Source organism: Coenobita brevimanus, chromosome 87 (assembly GCF_032717465.1).
Source record: "Coenobita brevimanus isolate Jiangsu-jjx chromosome 87, ASM3271746v2, whole genome shotgun sequence".
Classification (NCBI taxonomy): domain Eukaryota; kingdom Metazoa; phylum Arthropoda; class Malacostraca; order Decapoda; family Coenobitidae; genus Coenobita; species Coenobita brevimanus.
Genome location: NC_137040.1, coordinates 8,237,997 through 8,263,638, shown reverse-complemented (window position 1 = coordinate 8,263,638; position 25,642 = coordinate 8,237,997). Strand labels below are relative to the sequence as shown.

Sequence of the window (25,642 nt, the reverse complement as noted above, 5' to 3'; positions counted from 1 at the left end):
CTCCATCTATTTCTAGTGCTGCTCTTCTATTCATTTTTCCATCCACTCTTATTTCCTTCTTCCATCCAGTTTTACCTTCCGTCTCTCCTTGATTACCCGTCCCCACCCCGGAGGGGCTCAGGGACGGGTATTGTTTTTACTCGGTTTGTCTGTTTGTTTGTCTGTGTCTGTCTTTGTCTGTCTGTTAACTACTTTACGCGAAAACTACTGATGCAATTTTGACCAAAATTATTGGGATGATGGGCTGTGACCTTCTGATCACCTGATGAAATTTTGGGCCAAATTGGGTCGAGGCCCAGGCTGTAGGCCTCCCCCCCCCAAAAAAAAAAAACAGTTTTTTTTCTCCATAACTCCTTTCAAATTTGTCATATCGACATGAAACTAAAACATAAATGTGCATATTTCAAATCTACATCTTATAACATGTCTCATTACATCAGGGAGGTCACCCCCCAGTTAGCAGTAGGGGGGTCAATATCAAGTGGGTAGGGCTTATTTCAAATGGGCATAAAATCGTCAGTTTTCACCCGATTTGCCCCAAATTTGATGTGTGACATCTTTGGCTAGATACCCTGTTGTGTTTATACGTCAGCACTAAAATGACTGCCGAGGACAGGTTTGTTGTGCCTTGCCACCTCTTCTTCTTCCTTTCCTTTTCTCTGCCCCACAGTCACTCTTATTTCTCCTTTCATTTCTTTTCATCGTAGTGTCATTGCATTTAAACTGTGTCACCTTTTTCTTTCTTCTTTTTTTCCACAGTGCCTCTCTTCTTTCATTCTTTAATCCACTCTTCTCTCATTCTTCCGTCCACTTTCCTTTCGTTCATCCTTCCACTCTTCATTCATCCCTTCGCTCTTCCCATCCCTTGCTTTTCTTCCTCTCTCCTCCCATCTCCAGTCCCTCCTTCCCCTCTCTTTTCCTCCCAATTCCAATCCCTTCTTCACTCCTCTTTCTTCCCCTCCCCTCCCCTCCCCTCCTCATTCTTTACCTCCTTTCCTCTCCCCTTTCTTTACTTCCTTTCCCCACTCCACTCTCCCCTTTCCTTGCCTTACCTGCTTCCCTTTATTCCTTCACTAATTATACTGACCCTCCCTCCCCTCCCCTCTCTTTCTCCTCTTCTCAGTCTCTCAAGTCCCATTCAAGGTTACTCTCTCTCTCTCTCTCTCTCTCTCTCTCTCTCTCACACACACACACACACACACACACACACACACACACACACACACACACACACACACACACACACACACACACACACACACACACACACACACACACACACACACACACACACCACCTTCGTTCCTTCTTTCTTCTTTTTCTTCTGCTTTACTGTCATTCTTCCCTGTCATCTTTTTTCCTTCCTTCTCTCCTCCCATCTGTTGCATGAAGAGGAAGAGCAGAGAAGAGATGGGTGGTTGGATGGACGGAACATCTGTTGCATGTTTTGCATCTTCCATTTTCTCACATTCCTTCCTTCGTACCCTCTATTAAATTGTCTTCCTTCTCCTTGCATTCTTCCTTCCACCCAGTCATCTTTCCTTCCTTCCCTCCTTCCTTCCTTCCATCTTCCTTTTCTCCTTCCTTGGTTTTTCCATCTTTCCTTCCTTCCTCCTTTCCTTCCATCCTTCCCTCTTTTTTTCTTTCCTTCCTTGTCATCTTTCCATCCTTCCTCCTTTCCTTTCTTCCATCCTTCCTTCCTTCCTTCCTTCCGCCCTTCCTTCCTTTCTTCCTTACTCCTACGAGTGAGTGAGTCAGATGGTGTTGGTGGTGTGAGTGAGAGTGAGGTTGACGAGTTCCCGGACCAGCGATCAATAGGTTACCATCCCTAGCTTAGTTGCCCTCCGCCCTTCCCCCCCCCCCTCTTTCTCTCTCTCTCTCTCTCTCTCTCTCTCTCTCTCTCTCTCTCTCTCTCTCTCTCTCTCTCTCTCTTCCCTCCTCACCCTACCGTCACCCCTCTCTCTCTTACCATGGAGCATCCGTCCTGTCACTCCATTTTCCTGTCATTTTTGTTTCCTGTCTCTCCTAACCTGTCTCTCTTCCCTCACTGAGTCTCCTACCTTATATATCCTCTCCAGTCTCTCATGATCTTCCTCGCACTCTCTACCGTTAACCTTCCCGTCTCTACCAGTCACCGTAGTCTCTCCTTTCTCTCAGTTTGTTTCTGCTGTCCTAAATCTCCCCTGTCTCTCCTACCCTGTCTCTCGTTTATCATGCCTTTCCTAGCCTGTCTTTCCGTTGTCATGTCTCTCTTTCCTCCTGTTTCTCCTCCTGTCTCTCTTCCTGCCCTGTCTCTTTCTCCTTTCTCCTTTCCCGCCCTGCCTCTCCCTTCTCTTTACTTCCTACCTTTTCTCTCCTTTCTCCATTCTCCCTTCCTACCCTTTCTGTCCTTTCTCCTTTCTCCCCTCCTTCTATGTCTGTCCTTTCTCTCGTCTCTTTTCCTGCCTTGTCTCTCCTTTCTTCTTTCTCTCTTCCTACCCTGTCTCTCCTTTCTCATGTCTCTTCCTGCCCTGTCTCTCCTTTCTCCTTTCTCCCTTGCCACGCTGTTTCTTGTTTCTCCTGTCCCTTCTATCTCCTGTCTCTCCTATTCTGTCTTTCCGTTTTCATATCTCTCCTTTCTCTCTTCCTGCCTTGTCTCTCCTCCTGTCCCTCTTCCTGCCCTATCTCTCCTTTCTCCTGTCTCTCCTTGGCGTTGGTGGTATGAGTGAAGTTTATGTTTTCTTACAGCGATCAATAGAGCTACCATCTTTAGGCTTCTCCTCTTCCCTTCCCTCGCTCTTACGTAGCTTTCTTTCTCTCCCACTGTCTCGCGTGGTGTTTCCCTCACTCCTTTCCTGCCTCCCCTCTCCCTCCTTAGCTACTCGTCCTCCTCTCCTCCCCTTTCTCACACACAGCCCACTGTCTCTCCCACCTCTCTCTTGTGGTTTTCTCTGTCTCATCTTTTCTGCCTCTCATTTTCCTCCTGTCTCGCCTCCTGTCTCATGGTCATCTCCCTCTGCTGTCCTATTATCATCTCTCCTACTTCTTATACCCAGTATCTCTTCATCTTCCGTCTCCTTCTCTTCCTGTCTCTCAAGCCCGTCTGTCTGTATCTCATGATCTTCTATATCTCTGTTGACCAGATTCTCCTATCCTGTCTCCTCCTCCCTGCTGTTTCTCCTATCTTTCACCAAGTTCCCCCCTGTCTGTAATGGTCTGCCTATCGTATTTCCGGTTTCCTCCCCCGGCTGTCATCTCGTTATTCTTGACTCTCTCTCTCTCTCTCTCTCTCTCTCTTTCCAACAAGGAGAATATGTTTTCACCCCAATTTGTTTGTTTGTTAGTTTGTTTGTTAGCAGGATTACTCAAAAACTACGAGATTTGGACCAAATTTGGTCCCAGGGTAGTCGATTAACTTTAGGGACCGATCCGGATCGTATTACAGATTCTGTATCCGGAAAACACTTTTTGCGAAACCCTAATCAGTGATGAGAAAACCTGACCCATTATGAAGAGTGGGTTGGATATTACATTGCCTTTGTCGGAGAGATGTTTTCCACAGAGTTTCCCCCTAGTTTCTTCTTTGACACTGTCATTATTTCTCTATTTTTTGTTTTATTTGCCTTCTGTGTTTGTCTCAGTTTTCCTCTATCTTTTCTTCATTCTTTATTTCCTGTATTTGTTCTTCTCTGATAGTCTGTCTTTACTGCATTTCCTTTTTATTTCTGTTTTCGTTCGTGTCTATACTGTATATATATATTTTTTTTCATATTATTGTATTCCGTCTTTTTTTTGTCAGTGTATCGGTAGTTCCTCTTTTCTGTGTTCATATTTTCAGTATTTCCTCTCCTATTTTGTTCAGTATAGTGTATCTTTGGTATTTAATTTTGTGATAAGCCAGTATACCTTTCTGTAACTGTGTCTTATCTGTCTTCGCTTTCTGTCGTGTGTGTGTGTGTGTGTGTGTGTGTGTGTGTGTGTGTGTGTGTGTGTTTAAGTATATCCATAATTTGCCTTTTTTTTTCTTCTTCTTTTCTTGCATTTCTGTTTCTTCTCGCGTCCACTTGTTCCTTGTTTAGCTTCTCTTGATTTTTCTGTTATTCTGTTTCTCCTCTCTTTATTTCCTACTCTCTGTATTTAGCGTCTGGAGTATGTAGTGGAGTACTTTTACAAGCAGTTTCAGTACATTGCCGGATAGTACACATGTGCTGTTTGGCCTGGCATGCGTATGTACTCAGCTCGTGCTCTCTCTCTCTCTCTCTCTCTCTCTCTCTCTCTCTCTCTCTCTCTCTCTCTCTCTCTCTCTCTCTCTCCTACGCTACTCTTTTCTTTCCCTATCATTTTCTGTCAGTTCTGTTTCCTTTCTTTGTCCTTATTTCTCATTTCCTGCTTCCATCATCTCCCATATTATCCCTCGCCCTTTCCGCCTTTCCGCCCTTCTTGCCAGCTCTCTCATTTTATTATCATCTTTTATTCCCGTATCAGTTCTCTTTGTCCAGTATATTATTACTTGATAGTCTTTTCTCTGTTCACACTCTCTTTTGCTTCGAATATTCTCCCTTATTCTTTCATTGCTGTTTTTTATAGTTTTGTCGCTTGTCTCTGTTCCTGTATATTTATCAGTTCCCCTTCTCTTTGTCCCCTTCTAGCTGCTCTCCCCTTCACCCCACTTTCAATTTAGCATACTCACAGTGATGGAAGCAGTTGTATTCTCTTCTTTTTTTTTTTTTTAAGTGTGTGTTTTGTTTTGTTTTAATACCAGCGAAATATTGCCAGATTCGTAGCTGAACCAATACGTGTCTCAGATGGATAGGCTTTCTTCACCTTCTGTTCACCAAACCTTAGGAAGTTACGTATTTTCCCGACTCCATTGGCTTAGAAACAAACGAAACCTTACCAGAGTCTTAACTGTAGTAATTTTTGTCTCAGATGTTTTCACGTTCCTTCGAATATTCACCAAACCTTAAGAAGGTGCATTATCCCCTGACTGTACAATAATGGTCCAGGCACAGAGATCAAACTAATTTACAAAAGTGCAACCTGAAAGCCATTGTGTGGATCCATTGTTTAGTTCTTATTGAGTGCCGCTCCCACACTCGATTTGCTTGCATCTCAGCCGCAGGAATCACGGGCACCGGTATTGTTTTAAGCCTCGTCGGAGTTTAATGACGAACCTGTCTTTTTTTTCTCCTTGCTTTCTCCAGACGATTTTATTCAGCCCAGGAATCTGTTTTGGACCGGAAAGGTTAGGTATGGCCTTCATTAACCCCTTCACTACAAGATAACTCCCCTAAGCTGAATAAACCCGTCTAGTAGTTAGGTTAAATTAGGGATGGTCAGGTTAGATTGGATTACAGTAGGTTAGGTTAGGTAGCAAGAATAATATAAACCTAATGTTGTACAAATGCTGGGAGTGAAGGATTTAATGGTTCTTGCGTGCACCATCATCACTGCCAAAGATGACTAGCGGTAACTGAGAAGTGAAAAGTTTCGTTGGTTAACATCAAAGTTAAAAAAAAAAAAAAAAAAAAAAAACGAAAGCGACCTTTATTCTGTAAGATGATTACGAAATTTCCTCCCTGACTCCGAATGCAGCCCGTGATAATGCTGAGAGAGAGAGAGAGAGAGAGAGAGAGAGAGAGAGACCTTGCATGAGACTAGAGAGACTGAGGAGAGGGGGAAAGAGAGGGGAGTGGGAGGGGAGGGGGGGTCAGTATAATTAGAGGAGGATTAAAGGGGACCAGGTAAGGCAAGAAGAGGGGAGATTGGAGTGGGGTAGGTGACACACACACACACACACACACACACACACACACACACACACACACACACACACACACACACACACACACACACACACACACACACACACACACACACACACACACACACACACACACATAAATAGACAGACAGACGAGTGGTCTGTTTCCTGTAATGATATAGTTGTTTATCAGATTATTGATCAGTTGACTCATCCACATAATCTCAGGGTCGATTCCCGCCAAGGTCACTGGTTAGGGAGGCAGATTCTTTGAAGTACCGTACTGGGCTTCATTAAGGGTGTTGATGTCAGGGTTCTTTCAGACGAATTTATTAAGCTGAAGGAAACTCTTACCCTTTGAAGAATTAATCTGTGGAGTATTTTGCTTCTTAATTTTGGCTACCAACAAACATTTTTGTAAAGTTGGAAAAACATAGGTAATAATGATGGAGAGAATGGAGGCTGTATCTAACCGTTTCGATTTGAAAAAATTTCCCTTAAACTGAAATCGTCCGGAGGCTGGAAGAATTAAAACAAAATATCTAAGTGATGAATGGGTTAATTTAGCATGATTTCGACAAGGATGGATTAAGCATTGTACTGAACTACCCATATATTGTATATCTCTGTCGTAACACTAATAAGGGAGGAAGCGGAGGAAGAGAAAATTATCTTCATTTTTTTTTTAGATTAACACAGATATTGACAGATAATTGCGCCTGTGAGAAAGAGCCAGAAGTAGGGTGCTTGAATGATGTGTCATTATGTAATCAATAACACTGGGCATGCCACTGATAGTTCTCCCACATCCTGCATTCGTCTTCTTCTTCTTCTTCTTCTTCTTTTTTTGTGCTTCTGGATCCAACCATAATCCGTCTTAAAGTAGGGTAGATGGTGATGATGATGATGATTTAGTTGAGCTTTCCAAAAATGTTGACCCCCCTTCCGGAGACTGTAATGCCAAGCAGGTAAACACAGCGAGAATGTAGGAATTATTCTTTTCTCTCCCACCCCGTGTATCAGAAAGATAGATGAGATGGTTGATAAATAATAACAGCAGCAACAACAAGGACAGTAATAATAATGATAGTGATAATTTATTATTATTATTATTATTATTATTGACTTTATTATTTTGATGTTCTCGTACTTGTCATTGTTACATTTTCCCGAGCTTTTAGTAACATCTCGTTTTAATGAAGTCAGAACCAAGATTATGTTATATGGTAATACGTAAACTGTAAATGCATATCCAGGACTGATCAACGGTAGCCTCTTAAGTTGGGTTGAAGTTTGTGTAAGGTTAACTAGACGGCTGAAGTTCTAACGAGAAGTGAGGTGTGAACGAGGCAGAAGTTATGTCGAAGGAGAAGAGGAAGTAGTAGTTAGGTGAGCTGTGAAGAAGGGAAGAGGAAGAAGAAGAGTAAGATAAGCTGTGAAGAAGGGAGAAGGAAGAAGAAGAGTTAGATAAACTGTGAAGAAGGGAAGAGGAATGAGAAGAGTTAGGTAAGCTGTAAGGAAGGGAAGATGAAGAAGAGTTAGGTAAGATATGAGGAAAAGAAGGAGAAGAAGAGTTAGGCAAGCTATGAGGAAAAGAAAAAGAAGAGTAGTTAGGTAAGCTGTGAAGAAAAGAAGAGGAAGAAGAAGAGTTAGCAAAGCCATGAGGAAAAGAAGAGGAAGAAGAAGAGTTAGGTACGGGATGAGGGAAAGAGGAGGAAGAAGAAGAGTTAGGTAAGCCGTGAGGAAGAAGAGGAGTTAGGTACGGTATGAGGAATAGAGAAGCAAGAGGAAGAGTTAGGTAAGCTGTGAGGAAAAGGAAAAGAAGACGAGTTGGGTAAGGTATGAGCGGGAGTGTCAGTTGGCCGTTACACATCTCCACAAACAGGGGTGAAGAAGAAACGGAGAACGAGGACAGTAAAGCAAAGGAAGAAAAAGACGAAGATGATGATGGAGACGAGAATATAGATGGGTAGGAAGGAGGAAGAAATTAAGGAGGAGGAGGTAAACACAAGAAAAAGGAAGAAGGAGAAAGAATGTAGAGAAGACAATGAAGAAGTCGGACATTAGGAAAAAAAGGGAGGGAAGAAAGTTAAGAAGACGAAAAACACAGTCAGGAGGAAACCGAAGGGAAAAAAAGAAGTTAGTGAATACGAAAAAGAGGGTGGTTACTACGGAAAAAGAAGGGCAGGAAGAAGACGACGAGGAAAAGGTATTGACTTGGTAATGAGGTTCGGTGTCATGTGGGCGCTTAACTGACTAGACAAACTGGGGCAAGTGTGGCTAGAGGCGGCATGGTAAGCCAGGGAGGCGCTGGCACTGGCACTCCACAGTACTGGCTGGGCCTTGCTGGCTCTCTCACCTGGGTTAATGAGGGTCTGGATTAAAGAGGACACATGGGCTACCGTGGCGACAAACACACACACACACACACACACACACACACACACACACACACACACACACACACACACACACACACACACACACACACACACACACACACACACACACACACACACACACACACACACACACACACACACACACACACACACACACACACACACACACACACACACACACACACACACACACACACACACACACACACACACACACACACACACACACACACACACACACACACACACACACACACACACACACACACACACACACACACACACACACACACACACACACACACACACACACACACACACACACACACACACACACACACACACACACACACACACACACACACACACACACACACACACACTAACACACACAAACAAACACAAACACACACACACACACACACACACACACACACACACACACACACACACACACACACACACACACACACACACACACACACACACACACGAGGGCCGTGCGCAGGATTTTTGAAATGGGAGGGGTTGAAAAAAAAAATCATAACATAGTTTATACAGCAAGTGATAAAGGAAACACGTACAAAAGAGTAATTTAGTTGACCGCGTTTTTATTTTTCTAATTAAGTTATCAGTTGAAGATTGGCAACTTTTGGGAGTTTGTGAACGCTCCTATTCGTTCTCTCGTATATTTTGTAGAACATTTTAACTCTTTTTCTATTATTTTTCTATCGTAACATTCTTAACTGGATTTAAGTATGAGTTGCGTTTTTAGTATTTCGATTCGAGTTTTTCTTTCTTTACGAATGGGGGGGGGTTAAACCCTCAAAACCCTCCCCGTGTGCACGGCCCTGACACACACACACACACACACACACACACACACACACACACACACACACACACACACACACACACACACACACACACACACACACACACACACACACACACACACACACACACACACACACACACACACACACACACACACACACACACACACACACACACACACACACACACACACACACACACACACACACACACACACACACACACACACACACACACACACACACACACACACACACACACACACACACACACACACACACACACACACACACACACACACACACACACACACACACACACACACACACACACACACACACACACACACACACACACACACACACACACACACACACACACACACACACACACACACACACACACACACACACACACACACACACACACACACACACACACACACACACACACACACACACACACACACATTTGTTCTAGGCTGGTTCAGCAAATCTTCCTCCATCGTGCAGTGCAGTCCACTTTCTGTCGGCCGATTTTAACCCGCTCCAGGTGGAGGACGTTATTCAGACTTTGAACTAACTACAACCAGAGGATGCCGGGCTATATAGATGTCTCTCAGCATCATTCTGTTGGACTGCAGAAGGACAGTTTCAGTCTGGGGCCCACTGGAATCCCGTCCAGATGAGCTTGCCACAACAACAGCAACATCCAGAGATCATAAAGGGTACTTTTACCTTGCCTCTTCCTTTGCATAATGAAAGGCAGCCTACTAATTGCTAGTAATTGTACTTGAAATCTTCATCTTTTAGCAGGTTACGAGCAGTGTTGATAGCAAGCGCAGTAAAGGTGTTAACAAAGACCTATTGTGTGGCGTGGTGTGATGTGCAGGTGAGATATGAATGTGAAGGGGATGTGGTAACTTTAGGTCATGTTGTCGGTAGCGTAACATTTTGGCACTATGGGGGCATCAGTGGCAGAACCCACACCCACCACCTTACTCCTGCCAGTCCAAGTGGGGCACAGGTCTGGGCCAAGTGTGTGTGCGCGCGCTACAACTGCTTCTAGAATGTTTTTACTACCGCCAAACGACTGTAATCCGGAGAAGGGAAATCTCGTAGTGAAAGTATTTCCATTCACCCATTATCCAATCCAGTGTTGCCCCATGAGCGTAGGAGCCCGGGGCTAGGCAAGTTGGTCCTGACATTTAAGATGAGACTGACCAGCCTCACTCATCCCTGAGTGGCATTACATGAGAAATCAACCCCAACCATCCCTTGGATATAAACCTTCACCGGCTCAATCCGATTGGAGCGCATTAATTACCCACTAAACCACCAGGCGCCAAAATTTGGTCATATGGTGACCACCCAGCTCACCATCCACTCACTCTGATGTTGTGCTGCTCTCAGGTGTCTGCCCTTTCCTCTCCTCCATTCTTCTTTCCTTCCATCCTCTTCTGTCTTTCTTTCCTTCAGTCTTTCCTCGTCCTTCTGCCTACGGGTCACTTTACACTCCCTCTTCTGTCTTTCTTTCCTTCATTCTTTCTTCCTCCTTTTGCCTGTGAGTGACTGTACACTGAGTGACAAGCCAAATGGTTTCCTATACACCAGGAAACCATTTACTTCGCTGGGTGGTAACCATATAACCAGATTTTGGCGTCTGGTGGTTTAGTGGGTAATTATTGCGCTCCAATCGGATTGAGCTGTTGAATGTTTCTATCCAAGGGTGGTTGGGGTTTATCGCTCACGTAATGCCACTCAGGAATGAGTGAAGCTGGTTATTCTCGTCTTAAATATCAGGACCAACTGCCTAGCCCCGGGCTCCTACGCTCCTCATGGGTCAACGTAGGATTGGCTGATGGATGGATGGATGAACAACAGCATAAACAAAATGAGATAGATAGATAGATAGATAGATAGAGAGAGAGAGAGAGAGAGAGAGAGAGAGAGAGAGAGAGGTTTATTTATTCACGGTAACAACATAAAACATCGTCTTTCAATAGCGTATAAAATAAGAAAACTTCGATATATTTTTATTATAGTCACCTGAGACGTACGGTAGTCCTCAGAATATTTCAGCCAGATGGCGGTGTAATCCAAGTCATTTCCCACATATTAGTATCAGTGCCCAAGTGGTGACATGTGAGGTTGCAATGCGCCACCTTTTGGGGCTTGGAAGAACTACATGACTACAGGAAACGAGCTAATAAATGCTTACTAATAGTTGGATCGGTTGAGTAATAATAATAATAATAATTGTAATAATAATAGATATCAATAGTGGTGGTACTAATGATGATAATGCTTTCACTGATAACACAGCGTTATGCGTAACTCTCCATTAGAAGCTCACCTGGCGATATTTTAATGTGTTGCGGGGACGGCTCTGTTTACTGGTGTGGGCGTGGGCGAGGCAGTGGGAGTAGGAAATGGATAACTGATGCAGATTTCGACATTGATAACGCTGACTGAGCCGTCCCAGCAACACAAGAATAATCGCCTGGAGTGGAAGAGAAATGTAACATTTTTATCATCCTTTATAATGTAGGTCGAATGATAATAATAACATCTCATTAGTAATTTTGGGTACCGTACATATATAAAGACTTATGCTACGAGTAACTGAAAACTGTAGCTGCTTATACTCCGCTAAATTCTACCCGTTTCAGTGAAGTGGGCATTTATTTGTTTATTTTATTTATTTAGTTATTTTACGGTAGACTGTAATGTGCAGATCATCTTACGTAGTCCTTTGTATACCTGTCCTTTCCTTTACAGTAATTTCAGGTCTCTCTCTCTCTCTCTCTCTCTCTCTCTCTCTCTCTCTCTCTCTCTCTCTCTCTCTCTCTCTCTCTCTCTCTCTGTTTCCCCCCCATCCTCCTCCTCCTCCTCCCACCCTATCTCACCCTCCACCCTTCTGCTATTTCTGGCCAGTACCTGCCTTCTACTCCCTTCGCGAGGCCTAACATTCCTTCCACGTGCCACACCATCTTGTTCATCCCTTGACTGCCTCCCCCTCATCCATTAACCGATTTACCCCATGAGTGATTTACCCCTTGACTGATTTCCCCTTAACTAATTTACCCCTTAACCGATTTACCGTATAACTGATTAACCCCTTAACCGATTTACTCCTTAACCGATTTACCCCTTAACCGATTTACCCCTTAACTGATTTACCCCTTAACCGATTTACTCCTTAACCGATTTACCCCTTAACTGATTTACCCCTTAACTGATTTACTCCTTAACTGATTTACTCCATAACCGATTTACCCCTTAACTGATTTACCCCTTAACTGATTTACTCCTTAACTGATTTACTCCTTAACTGATTTACTCCTTAACTGATTTACTCCTTAACCGATATACCCCTTAACCCAGTTATCCTTTAACCAATTTACCCCTTAACCCATTCACCCCGAAGGACCATTTGGTTTATAATCCTCGCTCCTGCCAGACGATTTTCTTCAGCTCAGGAAAATCTCGTATTGGTGGAGGGATTAGTGAAGGTTGGGTATAATCGTGGTGTGTCTTATAATTTTTTTCTGGTAACTGTCAGACGATTTTATTCTACTTAATGTTTATCCCGCGTAGGAAAGAGTTGGAAATTATACACATTCTCTCTTTTCGTACATTTTTTGTTTTTAATTGTTAGTAACGTGTTATGATTTTTTTTATTTTACCCATTAAATACAGTGACGTACATTTCCTTTTATTCTTGCTTTCGTTGATGACTCTGTTCAATTTAGGAGAGACTTTTCGAGCTGAGGGCTTTAGATATAGCCTCCATTCACACCTCCAAAACAGGAGCGCTTTCCTATGTTGAAAAAAAAAATCGTCAGGAAATAAGAATAAAATCAATAACATACCTCATGAGACTGAAGTTGTTCATTCGACCTTGGTACACACAGAAATAACTATCTTCCCGGTTCCCTCTGAAAATAATTTACAGCTGGCGAAGTACAGTGAAAAACCCACTCTTCACTTGGGCGTGTTTCAGATGCTTTGACATTTCCGCTATGTATTCGTCAGACTTTGGGATGATGTTTACGTCTCTCACTCTGTACGTCCAGGTGAGGATATTCTACGAGTGCCTGTGAGAGAGACCACTTAGTATAGGATGCAGTTCATCATCTGGCTACCATGCAGAATTATCGGGTTATTTGGCATATCGATCAGCATAATTACTTCCTCCTTAACCCGTTTACTGACGGGGGGGGGGGGTGCTGAATAAAATAGTGTTGATAAAGTAAAGAATTCTTGAAAAGGTAAGCAGTTCGTGTTAAAACTGAAGGTGTTAATGAAAATTGTGTACTAAAAGGGTTAGTTTGGTTGTGACAAGGGTCCTTTAGGTCGGTTAAGGAAGCACCCTAACACCTCTTAAGGAATTTATTTTTTCTTTTAATTACACCGTGCTGTCTTCTGTGTTACTTAAATCATTCCAATATCACCATAATCTGCGTAAATAACGTACAAATCGATATTAGCCAATGGCATCAAAAAATAAATCGGTAAGGGGGAGGTGCTAGGCAGCCTCCTTACCCGACGAAAACACGAGCCAGAATGAAACCAGACAAGACGCCATGAAAGTGAAGGACTTGATGGAGATAATTTAAAGCCCTCTCTATCCGAGAGGTCTGTCCAGAGATGAATAAAATCGTCTGGCCGTGGCAAGAATTGAAAGAGAGAGAGAGAGAGAGAGAGAGAGAGAGAGAGAGAGAGAGAGAGAGAGAGAGAGAGAGAAAAAGAGAACGAAAGAAGGAACGAAAGAAAGAGTGAAGGAGGGAATGGAAGAAAGAGAAAAAAGAAAAAGACTTGCTTGTGCTCTAAGGGTTTACACCATCCCATTACCGCTCGCAGTTATCGAGGAATTTGGCCCATCAAATTACCTGTCATAGTTACAGTGTCAGCACCTTTATAGCCACATTTTATTGATCTTACTACCACCAGACAATTGTATTCAGCGTAGGAGAACTCTGATAACGAGGGGTTAAGTGAAGACAATATCTGAACCCCTCCAGTTCAGATATTCTCTCTCTCAGTCTCTCCTAAGCTGCCTAGATCGTCAGGAGGCTAAAGGAATAAGGTAGAAATGACGTCTTCGTGCTAAAGGGGTTTGCGACTCATCCTAATACCGTACCTCTCATAATTATTGGGTAATTTGGCACATCGATCATATGCTATAATTACATTCTTTAAAGCACCTCATTACGAGGAACCTCCAATAGTATACTCTTTTTTTTTTTTTTTATTATTATTTCTCTGACTTGGTCTAAGCCTGCCTTGAATGCTGGTAGATTAATACCAGAATATGATGCAAGCCACGAAGAAGTGGTATTGTATGGATGGGGAGCCGTAGTACAGTATTATCTTTTTCTGCTACTGAGATACGTGAAACATGCTGCGAAAGTTTTAGGTGAAACGAACTTTTAAATATGATAGTTTGGCGACAACAAGAAGACAGACACGTCATTATTAAAATCAGCCATTTAGCGAATATTGTGTCCAAAACCGTTCTGAACTGTGGGTTGTTCCAGTGCCGAATGAAATCGTCTGGCGGTAGCAGAAATATAATAACACGTCATCGTACTGGAGGGGTTAACCCTGGTGAGAACGATAGTATTTTTTTTATATTTTTCTGTTCTTACATCACGATTTTGTTCAGCTTATGAGCATGGATCGGAAAAAAAAAAAAAATCAGTTCCATCTCAAACACTATTACGATTTTTAAAAACCATGTTCAGATTTAATTCGTGTCATGTCCATTTCAGTTCCAGTTCATAAGCTTTTCTTTTTTTACATTTCATATTCAAATAAAGTACCGGTAATCAACTTTATATTTGCAATTGAAAAAAAAATTAACGGGGGTTTCAATCAGATATCACAGTAACAGTAAGTAACACGGTGTAGACACTCCAAGATTGATGTAATGCAGTCACCTTAACATGAATAACCGGGGAATGGGAGGCGGATAAACTCCACAAAAATACAGATATATAGATAGATAATGAAAGATGACATTATTTGACGGAAGGGTTTAAGAGGACGGCCTCGGAGTGATGGTACTATAGGTTCATCTCGCCATCATTCACAATTATCGGAAAGAGTTTGGCATATCTATCACTTGCCCTAATTATCCCATGCCCTGCCATAGCTTTAACCCGCCTTAGTTTTCCTTCATCCGGCTTCAACGAATTGTCACAGGAGACCCATTAGTATTTCCTGCTGTATTTTCACCAGCGTCTCATTTTCTTCATCGTCTAATTTTTCTTCATTTTTGACATACTCCCTTTACCCATTTTATTTCTTCCTTCATATTTCTGTACACCTCTTCACCTCTTTTTATTTTCTCTCTCTCTTCGTTTTCTACATTCAGCTTTTATCCAGTTCTTTATCTTTTCTTAACCTTCTTCGTCGCCATCTTCACCTCTTCGCCGTTTGCTTCACTCTCCATCTTTTCCAGCTCATCCTCATCCTCATGCTCATTCTCTTTTTCTGCCATCTTTGTGTTCCTCTTCAGACAGCAGATCACTTCTCCAACCACTAGACCACCACCTCCCCTAGAATAATGGGAAGCTGGTGTGGGGTTAGGTGGAAAGGTGTGTATGTTACGTCACCAGAAGCTCTCCAAATATTCGTCCTTGTGTCCGTGTTTACAACTTAGGCGCCACTCATGCTTTGCAGGTCTCGTTTGTTTGTGCTTTTTCATCCCGCTTGTAAGTCAGTCTCACCTTGAATTCTGCGTCCTTCCACGTAGGGTACTTTTTGATGCGGAAGATAAAGCCTTAATCGGTGAAGTCCCCAAGTCAAGGATGCGTAGTTGTCTCCCGATTTGCGTGTTCCCTTGAGTTTGCGTTCGAAACGGGAGCAGTCGGGAACATTTAAGTTAGGCGATGGTACCGTAGTATGCTTCTTCAGTGTATTATACTCTTTTCACCTTAACTTGGGCCAAATTATTGTCCTTTTGTATGGCATAATTACACGATGCCCATTGCCTAGGTAAGACAGTGCTACTATTCTACCCATCCTTTCCATAGCATTTCTTGTGTGACTAGCATCATACTCTAGTGTTACAACTGATGTTACAAGTCAACATTCAAAATGGACATATGGCATTTTTAGTTCAAGTTAGAGTGAAAAGAGTGTGTTACTTGGCCAGCATGAGGAAATTTTAATTCTGGTCACTACTGTCCACCCGAAGAGAGTCCGGTTCCACAGTGGGCCTGTTACACACTGATATTAATTAAACAAATGAAACCCGCCGAGCTATTGTAACTATTCATTTAAGGTTTATTGTCTGATCTCTGGCACTTGGATACCCGTCTTCGTAATGTGTAATCACTTCAGTCAGAGGGAGTTTTTTTTTTTTTTTTTTTCAATAAGTTATGCTCTGTACCACCTGACTGTTTACAATACTTTAGCTTTGGCGAGACTTTCTTAGTAAGAGCTTTTGATGGCGATTGTTCTTATTCCCTTCACTGTGAGAGGATATCTCAGAGTAAAATAAAATAGCCGAAGGATAACAATGGCAAGATGTACGGAGATAGCAATGGTAAAATGAATGGAAATAGCAAGGGCAAAATGTATGGAGATAGCAAGGGCAAAATGTATGGAGATAACAAGGGTAAAATGTACTGGGACAGCAAGGATAAAAATGTGGAGATAGCAGATGTAAAATGTATGGAGATAGCAAGGGTAAAATGTGTGGAGATAGCAAGGGTAAAAATGTGTGGAGATAGCAAGGGTAAAAATGTATATAACGTACTCAGCCTGAAGGAGTTAAGATCAACCAGCTTTACTCGCACAAATTCCTCGAGTTAATGTTAATGTCAGGGGTTTCGCGGATCAGAGAAGCCCCACAATGTTCAACTTGCCCAGTGACATGTGGAGGTGTAGGAGGATTACTGGGCCTTGGGATAGGCTACTGCCCCCGAGATATAGGCCCTGAAGCCTTTGCCCAGAGTCGGACACATTAAAAAAAAAAAAAAAAAAAAAAGTCTTCCTTTAGTTTAGAGGTCAGAGTCAACACAGCCACTACAAGCCAGCGCAAGACTGCTGAGAGGCCTGAAACATGTGGAATAAAAACAATAAAATATGGATGGCAGAAGCAGCGCCAGCCAAGAGAACCAGAGAAGTTTGGTAATACTGGGTGTTCCCTGTCTGATGGGCCAGAGTTAGACATGCAGCGCTTTTGTTGGCGGCAGTCTATTCACGGTAGAGGCAGGGTGAAGTAGTAGTAGTAGCAGTAGTAGTAGTAGCAGTAGTAGTAGTAGTGGAAAAAGGAGGAGGAGGAGTGATGACGATGTTGATGATAATGGTGGATGAGTGAATGAAATCAAATCAAAATGTAAAACTGACGTGTGGTGTGTGTTGAACAACATAAGGTAAGAAACAATGCCATTTTTGCCGAATACGTAGAGTAAGGAAGTGTGTTTATAATGGGAGAGAACAGAATGGGCGTAAATGAGATTATCATATGGAGAGAATAAGTGTGGAATGGTTAGTGAAACGGGTATATATGATTAAGTTTGAAGGTGGGAGGAGGCGTGGAAAGCCAAGAAACAGGTGAATATATATCGTAAATGTGTGTGTGTGTGTGTGTGTGTGTGTGAGAGAGAGAGAGAGAGAGAGAGAGAGAGAGAGGCATGGAAAACTGACAGGGTTAAGGGATATACAGGATTGGGTTGGTTGGAAGAATTATGTACGGAGAAACACAGTATCAGGATTTAGCATCCTTTGAAGTTGAGGGAACGACACTGTTTGGCAAGTATATATGAAACATCTATAGAGAGAAAAGTAGGTGCAGGATTCCATGGGCGTAAAAGATGTGTGGGAGTGACTGACCCATATCACTGAACCTACTGTTGATAGTCTCTCTCTCTCTCTCTCTCTCTCTCTGCCTATTTACCTATCTATCTCAGTGCGTTTTCTTGCCCTGTTTCTGGATCCTACTTCACCCCGTCTTTCGGTGGGAATAAGAGACAAGATATAATATTAAATTTTACAACTGTTTCTCTTTTCATAACATCATAAATTATTCACATGTTTCACTCATCTTCCTCTTATCTTTTTCGTGTTCGCAGTGTTTTTGTCAGTCCTTTTTCACATTCATTTATATCTGGAATTTAAGAGGGGGAGATATGGCCGTTCCTGGAAGATATAGATCGGTATTATATGTTCTCAGGGCCAAAGAACGTACTGATACGTATAGTCTGGAGAAAAAAGAAAAACAAAGACAGAAAGAGAAAAATTGTTATTGCTCTTGCAGTGTTTGTCAGAAGAAAAAGAGAAACAGAAAGAAAAAGAAAAGGTGTCATTGCTGTTGCTGTGTTTGTCAGAAGAAAAAGAAAAAGTGTCATTGCTCTTGCTCTTTTTGTTAGTAGAAAAAGGAAAAAAAAAAATGTAGAAAGTGTCATCGCCCTTGCTGTATTTAAGCCTTTCAGTCCGGTGACGTCGTTTTCATTTTATTCCGTCCACCACTAGACGATTTTACTAAGCTGAAGGGAGCCTGCTTGTTGTGAAGGGGTTGATGAAGGCTGTATATAACTCCTGCAGTTCGAAGTCTCTCCCAAGATTAATAAAATCGTCTAGAGGTAGGAAGGAAAAAATCATCATGGCATTGAAGGGTTAATATTTTCTTCTTATGTCCTTCACTGCGTTGGCCTGTTATTGTAATGTATTCTTGTTACCTCCACGGTGTCATTCAGCAGTTAAGGAATTGACACTAAGGCTCCTATGACTCACTCAGCTGAAAAATCGCCTGGCGTTAGCTGGTATAAAAACTTGAGTTGCTGAGAGAGAGAGAGAGAGAGAGAGAGAGAGAGAGAGAGAGAGAGAGAGAGATTCATGGAGACAGTATTAACACACAGGTTCCCATGACGTACTCCCAGCTGAAGAAAATCGTCAGACAATATCTGGAATGAAATACCAGAGTAGTTCCGACCATGAGAGGTTAATTCCACCACTACTAACACTCTCAGGCCACTACTGTATACTGCGCAACTAAAAAAAAAATAATAAAATAAAATAAAATAAATAATAATAATAATAATGGTATAATAATAATAATAATAATAATGGTATAATAATAATAATAATAATAATAATAATAATACTCCCACGCATAGAATACTGGAATTATCCCTACCATGAGAGGTTTATTGAAGGCTACAGTGCATCCAGCCCCTTCTGTTCAAGTCCCCAAGCTGAATCAAATCGTCTGGCTGAAGCAGAAATAAAGTACAAACCGTTTCATCTGCTTTCAGGGCTTAAAGTACGAGAAAGGATATATCAGATTTCAATAACACAAAACTAGATATCAAACTAATCGGTTCAGTTTGGCTATGTACTCTGTGAACTCTCCCCCCCCACCTTTTTTTTTTTTTTGCTCGTGCACTGTGCCAAGGGGAGAGTTGATGTCGAAGAGATGATGGAGGAAGGGGAGAGGGAAGAAAAAGGGGGTGAGATAAATAAAGGCGAGAAAAATAAAGGAGGGGAAAAATAAAAAAGAGAGGAGATAAAAGGGGAGAGGGGAAAACAAAAGAAATTGGGTGGGGTTATGTAAGAGAGAGAGAGAGAGAGAGAGAGAGAGAGAGGAGTCCCATATAACCCTTCACGTATCGTAGGGACCCGAGTCTAGGCTATTGCACAAAGGTAGGTATGGTATGTTAATAAGGTAGAGAACAGGGGCACCAAATTGGAAAGACCACAGACGCAGCCGCCGAACCTCTGAAATACTCGTACTCCTGCGCCAAAAGTTTGTCCTTGAAACTGGGTGAATATCAGTCAGTTTCTCCAGCCATGACCAAATGTGCGTGGTGTGAGATGAATTAAAACCATCAAGGAATCGAGGGGGGAAGGGGGGAAACGAAGCCTCTACCCCCCCCACCCGTTAGGTTTCCGGGCATGGTTGGTAAGCGGCTTTGGCTGTGGTCTTACCCAGATATGCCGGAGTATTTAAAAAAAAAAAAAAAATCACTATATTAGGGCGAAAATGGTAAGAAAGTAGTATTTGAAACGTTTGATTTAGTATTTCTTATTTTTCCACCATGTTACTTCCCGAAGACTTTGATCTGATTAAAAAAAGCCTCGAGTACTGTTGGGGTTAGGGTCATATTCCAAGTCGCTTTACAGTTTTCGCAACACCTCTACCTTAGCGACTTATTCTGCACATCGAAGTCTTGCATGTTATTAATAAAAACTCTGACGATATTTAAACTATTAAAATAACACGATCGAATGCCAGGGGTGTAATATGCAAAACAAGTTGCTGAGGAAGTGGTGCGACGATGTTGTCATTTCACGTTTGTTATATTCTTGCTACCTTTAAACGATATGCTTGGTATATGAAAGAATCGTACTGAAGGGGTGAACAGACGGAAACTGAGAAAGGTATGAGCTAATTCTACTGAAGCCCTTGACTCAATGAGGCTTCTGCAACTCACTCTTTGCAGAATAAAACCGTCTGTCATTGGATGGAATAGAGTTAACGGGGACACTAAACACTCTCAGGCTCTTGTACTCACTTTCAGCTGAATAAAGTCGTCTGTCATGAGCTGGAACAAATAGTCTGCTAGAATTATCCCGACCGAGTGAGGGTTAATAGGAATAAAATAGCCTACTAGAGATGTCCTGATCATGTGAGGTTTTAATAGGAATAAAATGGCCCATTAGAGTTGCCCCGATCAAGCGAGGGATAATAGGATTAAAATAGCCTGCTAGAGTTTTCCTGATCAAGTGGGGGTTAATTATGATAAAATAGCCTGTTGGAGTTGTTCCGGTCATGTGAGGGGTAATAACAATCAGCTGCTGAAATTTCATTCCTGTGAACTTAATGCTATCGTGGCGGGCCGAATAAAATAACTTAGTAAATCCACAACAACGTCAGGGTTGATTAAGATGGCTTTTAACTCTCTGACCGCCACGAGACCCTCGGCTGGAACATATCGTCTGGAATTTTAAATAATTTACACAAGTTTTTTTTTTTTATGCAAGAAAGAAAGAACCAAAGGCCAGGAGCCCGCAGACCGTTCCCTCCAGCAGAGGAACGATCAAAACGCCATCAATTATTATATCGCCAGTGTTCATATGGGATAATAAAGTATATTTCAGCTTTCGTGTGTACTGTATTTTGAAACTCTGAGCAAATCAAGTTGACACAGCTTCCGAGGACTGTGTTGCACAACTTTGTGTGTGTGTGTGTGTGTGTGTGTGTGTGTGTGTGTGTGTGTGTGTGTGTGTGTGTGTGTGTGTGTGTGTGTGTGTGTGTGAAATCCTTCGTTCCAAGGACGAACTGTCTTTTGTTCAGGCCAACAGCATTTTAATTTATTGTAGATAAAGTCAGATAATTTTTTCCCAAACTCCAGACGATGAAAGGATTCTATGGAGGTTAGTAGTGACCCCCAAGGTGTGGAGGTGTTAAAAAGGGTACTAGGAGTTAAATATGATATTTTAAGTGTTATTTATTGTCTAAAGTACTAAACTTGTTCAGTTGTTTATACTGAAAGTTGTTATTTGTTTGTGATTGTGTAAGGTTGGCCCTTAGCCACCCCCAAGGTTAATCTAAATTCAGTTGTTGTTCCGTTGCGTGGACGGAGATGTTTGGCGCTCGTGGAGTTACTCTGCCCCATTTTTAGTGTGGGACGCTGGTGCGCTGTCTCTACAGTTCCTCTGTAGACTGCAACACTACTCAGTACGCTATACTCGACAAAAGTTGACAGTTCTCCATCTTCTTGCAAAACTGTAACAAGAAATTAACTCTAAATTATGGTACAGTACTAGTCACAGTGTAGTGCTATGGAAAGGATGTAGAGCTATGGTGTTGTCGTATTCTGTTATTGACATAGGTACGGGAGAAAACTCTGCCAGTGGACGAAAATATCAGATAAATTAAAGTGAACGAACTGTGATGATAGACACAGACTGAAAAGCTCGATCAATATATTTTGTTCTTCCGTTCCTATTGTACTTTCTCCTAGCCCATTGTTGACCCATTCAAACCTAGAGGTCCTTAATCCCTTCATTCCGGGATTGTAGGCTGTTGGTATATTCTTGCTGCTTTCAGACGATTTTATTCATACTGGGAAGGACTTTCCGAACGGGAGAGGTTAGATATCGTCTTCATTAACCCTTCAGTACAGGCGGTCAACCCCAATCTCAGTAAAATCGCCAAATTGAATTAAATACGTCATCGAAGTGCAGTTGTTCCAATATAACCCGGAAACGTCTTACCGTACTAAGTAAAATCGTCTTGCATTAGTCAGGACGAATTAGAAATATAAAAAGGCCTTCCCTGGGAGAAAGGATTAAACCTTGTAAATCGTCTGCTTTATAAAGGCCCGTCCAGACGATCGAGCAATGCCCGCGGGCACAAGCGAGCAGTTTGCCTGTTGACGGGCTCACCGCTTGTGCTCGCGGGCAAATGTGTAAATTGCCACGGGCAATTTACGCATTTGCCCGCGGGCACAAGCGGTGAGCCCGTCAACAGGCAAACTGCTCGCTTGTGCCCGCGGGCATTGCTCGATCGTCTGGACGGGACTTAAGACATCGTCAGTACTGTGTCCAACTCTTTCAGTCCAGAGCTTCTTCATTCTAATTAAATCGTTTGGCAGTCGCAAGAATATTATGTAAAACTGGCATGGTAGTGAAGGGGTTAAGCCATTCAGGAGTATGTTGATGATTCGGGCAAGGACTTACCCGCAAAACATAAACACAGAAATCGCAGTCTTACCCCCCGAGATGCTTCCCTGGTTAATTTGCTGTTTCTAACTGTTGCGAGTAGCTTAATGGTTTATTTATTTATTTATTATGTGTGTGTATGTCAGTCGATTTAATCCTCATTACTGTCTAAGATACCAAAAACTAATCTAACCTAGCTCATCTAACCATAAATAATCTACCCTAACTAACCTAGCCTAACATGTCAAAAAACCAAGGGTCGTGACTGTCCAAAACTGCAGTAATACCCTATCCCAGGCATGGCAAGCAAGATGCAGGCCTCAGGAAGAAGACAGTTATAGTTTCACAATAGCGGTGATGCCCGACGTTTACTAGGATTGTCACGTTACGGACAGTTGGTGCATCCACAACACCCGCAACGTACCCTGTAAATCACCTACTATAAACATATGCCACTAGTACACCCATTTATCCATGGATATTTTTCACGCTTATTTCCTGAGGTTTTCATTGCACCTACTTGGGCCTGCCCTGTACGTTGGAAACTATAAATATTATCTTATAGCGTCGAGGATGAGGACTGGCTTTTTTCCTAATCCCCAAGTGCAATTCCTGTCGTGCCTGCAACCTAAATTAAGCCTTTAAGCTGTATCAGTACATATTTTTTTTGCTGGATCGGAATTAAGGGTGGGAGGCTGTGTTCCTCTCCCTGAACCCTTGAACGCAGTTACTGTTGGAACGGTTAATGACTTTTACTTTTGCGTATGGTCTTTTATTCTTTATTTTTTATTTTTTTTTATGGCGGCGGGGTTGGGAAATGTCTAGTACCCATGCAAATACTGTAGCTTGAATATTGTGAGCTTGTATCGGGGACAAACACATGATCTCACGATTTTACAGTTAGTGCTCCACTACCCATCTTGTGTGTCGGCGGTGTCCCTTTCCCAGCCAAATAGCTTGGCGGCAGTTCACGAGTTCATTGCCTAACCAGCGCCACGTGACCGACATGTATTTTTTTGTCGACGACGTCCTCCCAACTCCTACTCGATTCACGTTTTTGGCTCAAATTCGATACGGTAAAAAAAAAAAAATGATACTGTGGAAGGCGGTGCAGTTGTTCTTCCCAGTGTAGTTTGGTTGGTTAATCTCACCTGACGGGACTGGGCAACTCCTTCAACTTAAATGCTAAACGTGGTTACATGAAATTCGATGAGCCATAGCAATGAGGTAGAACTGAAATTTCCTTAGTCCTTTCAGCCTGACCACACTGGACCATGAGCTGATTTGGAAGGGTTTGAGAACCAAGGCAAAGAGAGTTTGAAATGGTGTGTAACAGTTGGATAGTTGACCACACAGGGGAATTTCATGTTCGTCAGGGAATGTTCTTTGGCTGTCTTACTGAGAGAGAGAGAGAGAGGCATAACTAACGATACTGATGACGTACGTGTGTCTGTTCTTTGACCGTCTTACTGAGAGAGAGAGAGAGAGAGAGAGAGTGAGAGAGAGAGAGAGAGAGAGAGAGAGAGAGAGAGAGAGAGGCTTAAGTAACGATACTGATGACGTACGTGTGTGTGTGTGTGTGTGTGTGTGTGTGTGTCTGTGTGTGATAATGTTTAAAATAAGCCTATTAACCCTCTCATTGTCGGGACAACTCTAGTATCCATTCCAGTTAACCCAGACGATTATAGTCAGCTGAGGGTGAGTCATAGGAACCTGAGTGTGTTGAGCTGCTGTAATGATGACCTAGCCACCCATATCATCAAATATTAATTGGTTTGTACACATCACTCTGACGTCAAGGAAGAGGTCTCGTCTTGCGGGGAAAATCAGTACCATGTGTTATAGTGTCGTATTCAGAGTGACCTTGGGTATTTCGTGACTCCTTATCACTGGCGTTTTTACCTGCATATTACACTTCAGTATCCTCTTTTATGTTACTGGCAGATGGTACGTTGATATTGAAACTACCTAATTACATGCAAATGGTAGTGGTGTAATTGGCAAAGTAAATCGGTAGACAGAAAGTGTTACGAAGCTCCAAATTTCTATTTTAATCATACAAACATAGAAATAAAGGTGAGATACATTTATTGGATTATGCTGTTTATCACTGTTGACTGGTATGTAGTTAATCCTTTGCCTTTATAGTACCGTGATGTCTGTTATCTCATTTTTGTTCTTTCCAAACGAATATTAGATCAGGAAATTTCTCTTGTAGTGGAAGAATTGGAAATATAACTAGAAAGTCTACAGTAGTTTAACCTGTTCAGGATATTGACATTCTAGTCTGTTCTTACAATCTACAACTTGTTTTTTTCAACTTAGAAAAAAAATCGTACTGAAGGAATGAAATTGATATTGTCTCTTTTTTTTTCTGTATTTTCCTTCTAAGAAGTTTAATTTTTAAATACCACCCCGTTTATAATAAGAGTTCAGTTCTAAGCTTAAAATCGTCTTTAAGATGTTAGAATCAGAAGTACATGACGTCATCCTGGAGAAGGGGTTAAAGGAGATAGTTTGTAACCCCTTCACTGAGAGAGGGCAGTCTTAAGCACTGTAAAATTGTGTGTAAGAACCTAGATTACAAATTACTTGACCTCATCGTGCTGGAAGGGTTATAGTTCGTAATTCCTTCACTGCGAGAGGTCTGCCCTAAGCTGAAGTATATTGTGTGGCGGTACTTGGAATCACTTTTAACTCTTTCACTACAAGTACGTCTGTAATTTTAACTTTATAACATACAGGCGATTTTATTTAGTTTAGGGAAGCTTTTACGGACATGAAGGGATAAATGTGCGTTTTATTAACCCAGTCACAATAAAGATGTCTTTAGTGTGTTAAATAAAACTTGTTTGGTGGCCACAACACTATAATAAACGGGACGTCATTAGGTTAAATGTTTTACGGGTGTCATTCATCAGGAGGTATGTTTTAAAGGCGTCATTCATCAGGAGGTATTAAAGGAGAGAGTGGTTTCT

General features: G+C 42.1%; 1 protein-coding gene across 1 annotated transcript in view; it reads left to right on the top strand.

Moving 5' to 3' along the window:
* Positions 1-25,642, top strand: part of LOC145411054 (sodium- and chloride-dependent glycine transporter 1-like) — a 132,626-nt gene that overhangs the window by 23,251 nt on the left and 83,733 nt on the right. The gene's annotated exons all lie outside the window — the stretch shown is intronic.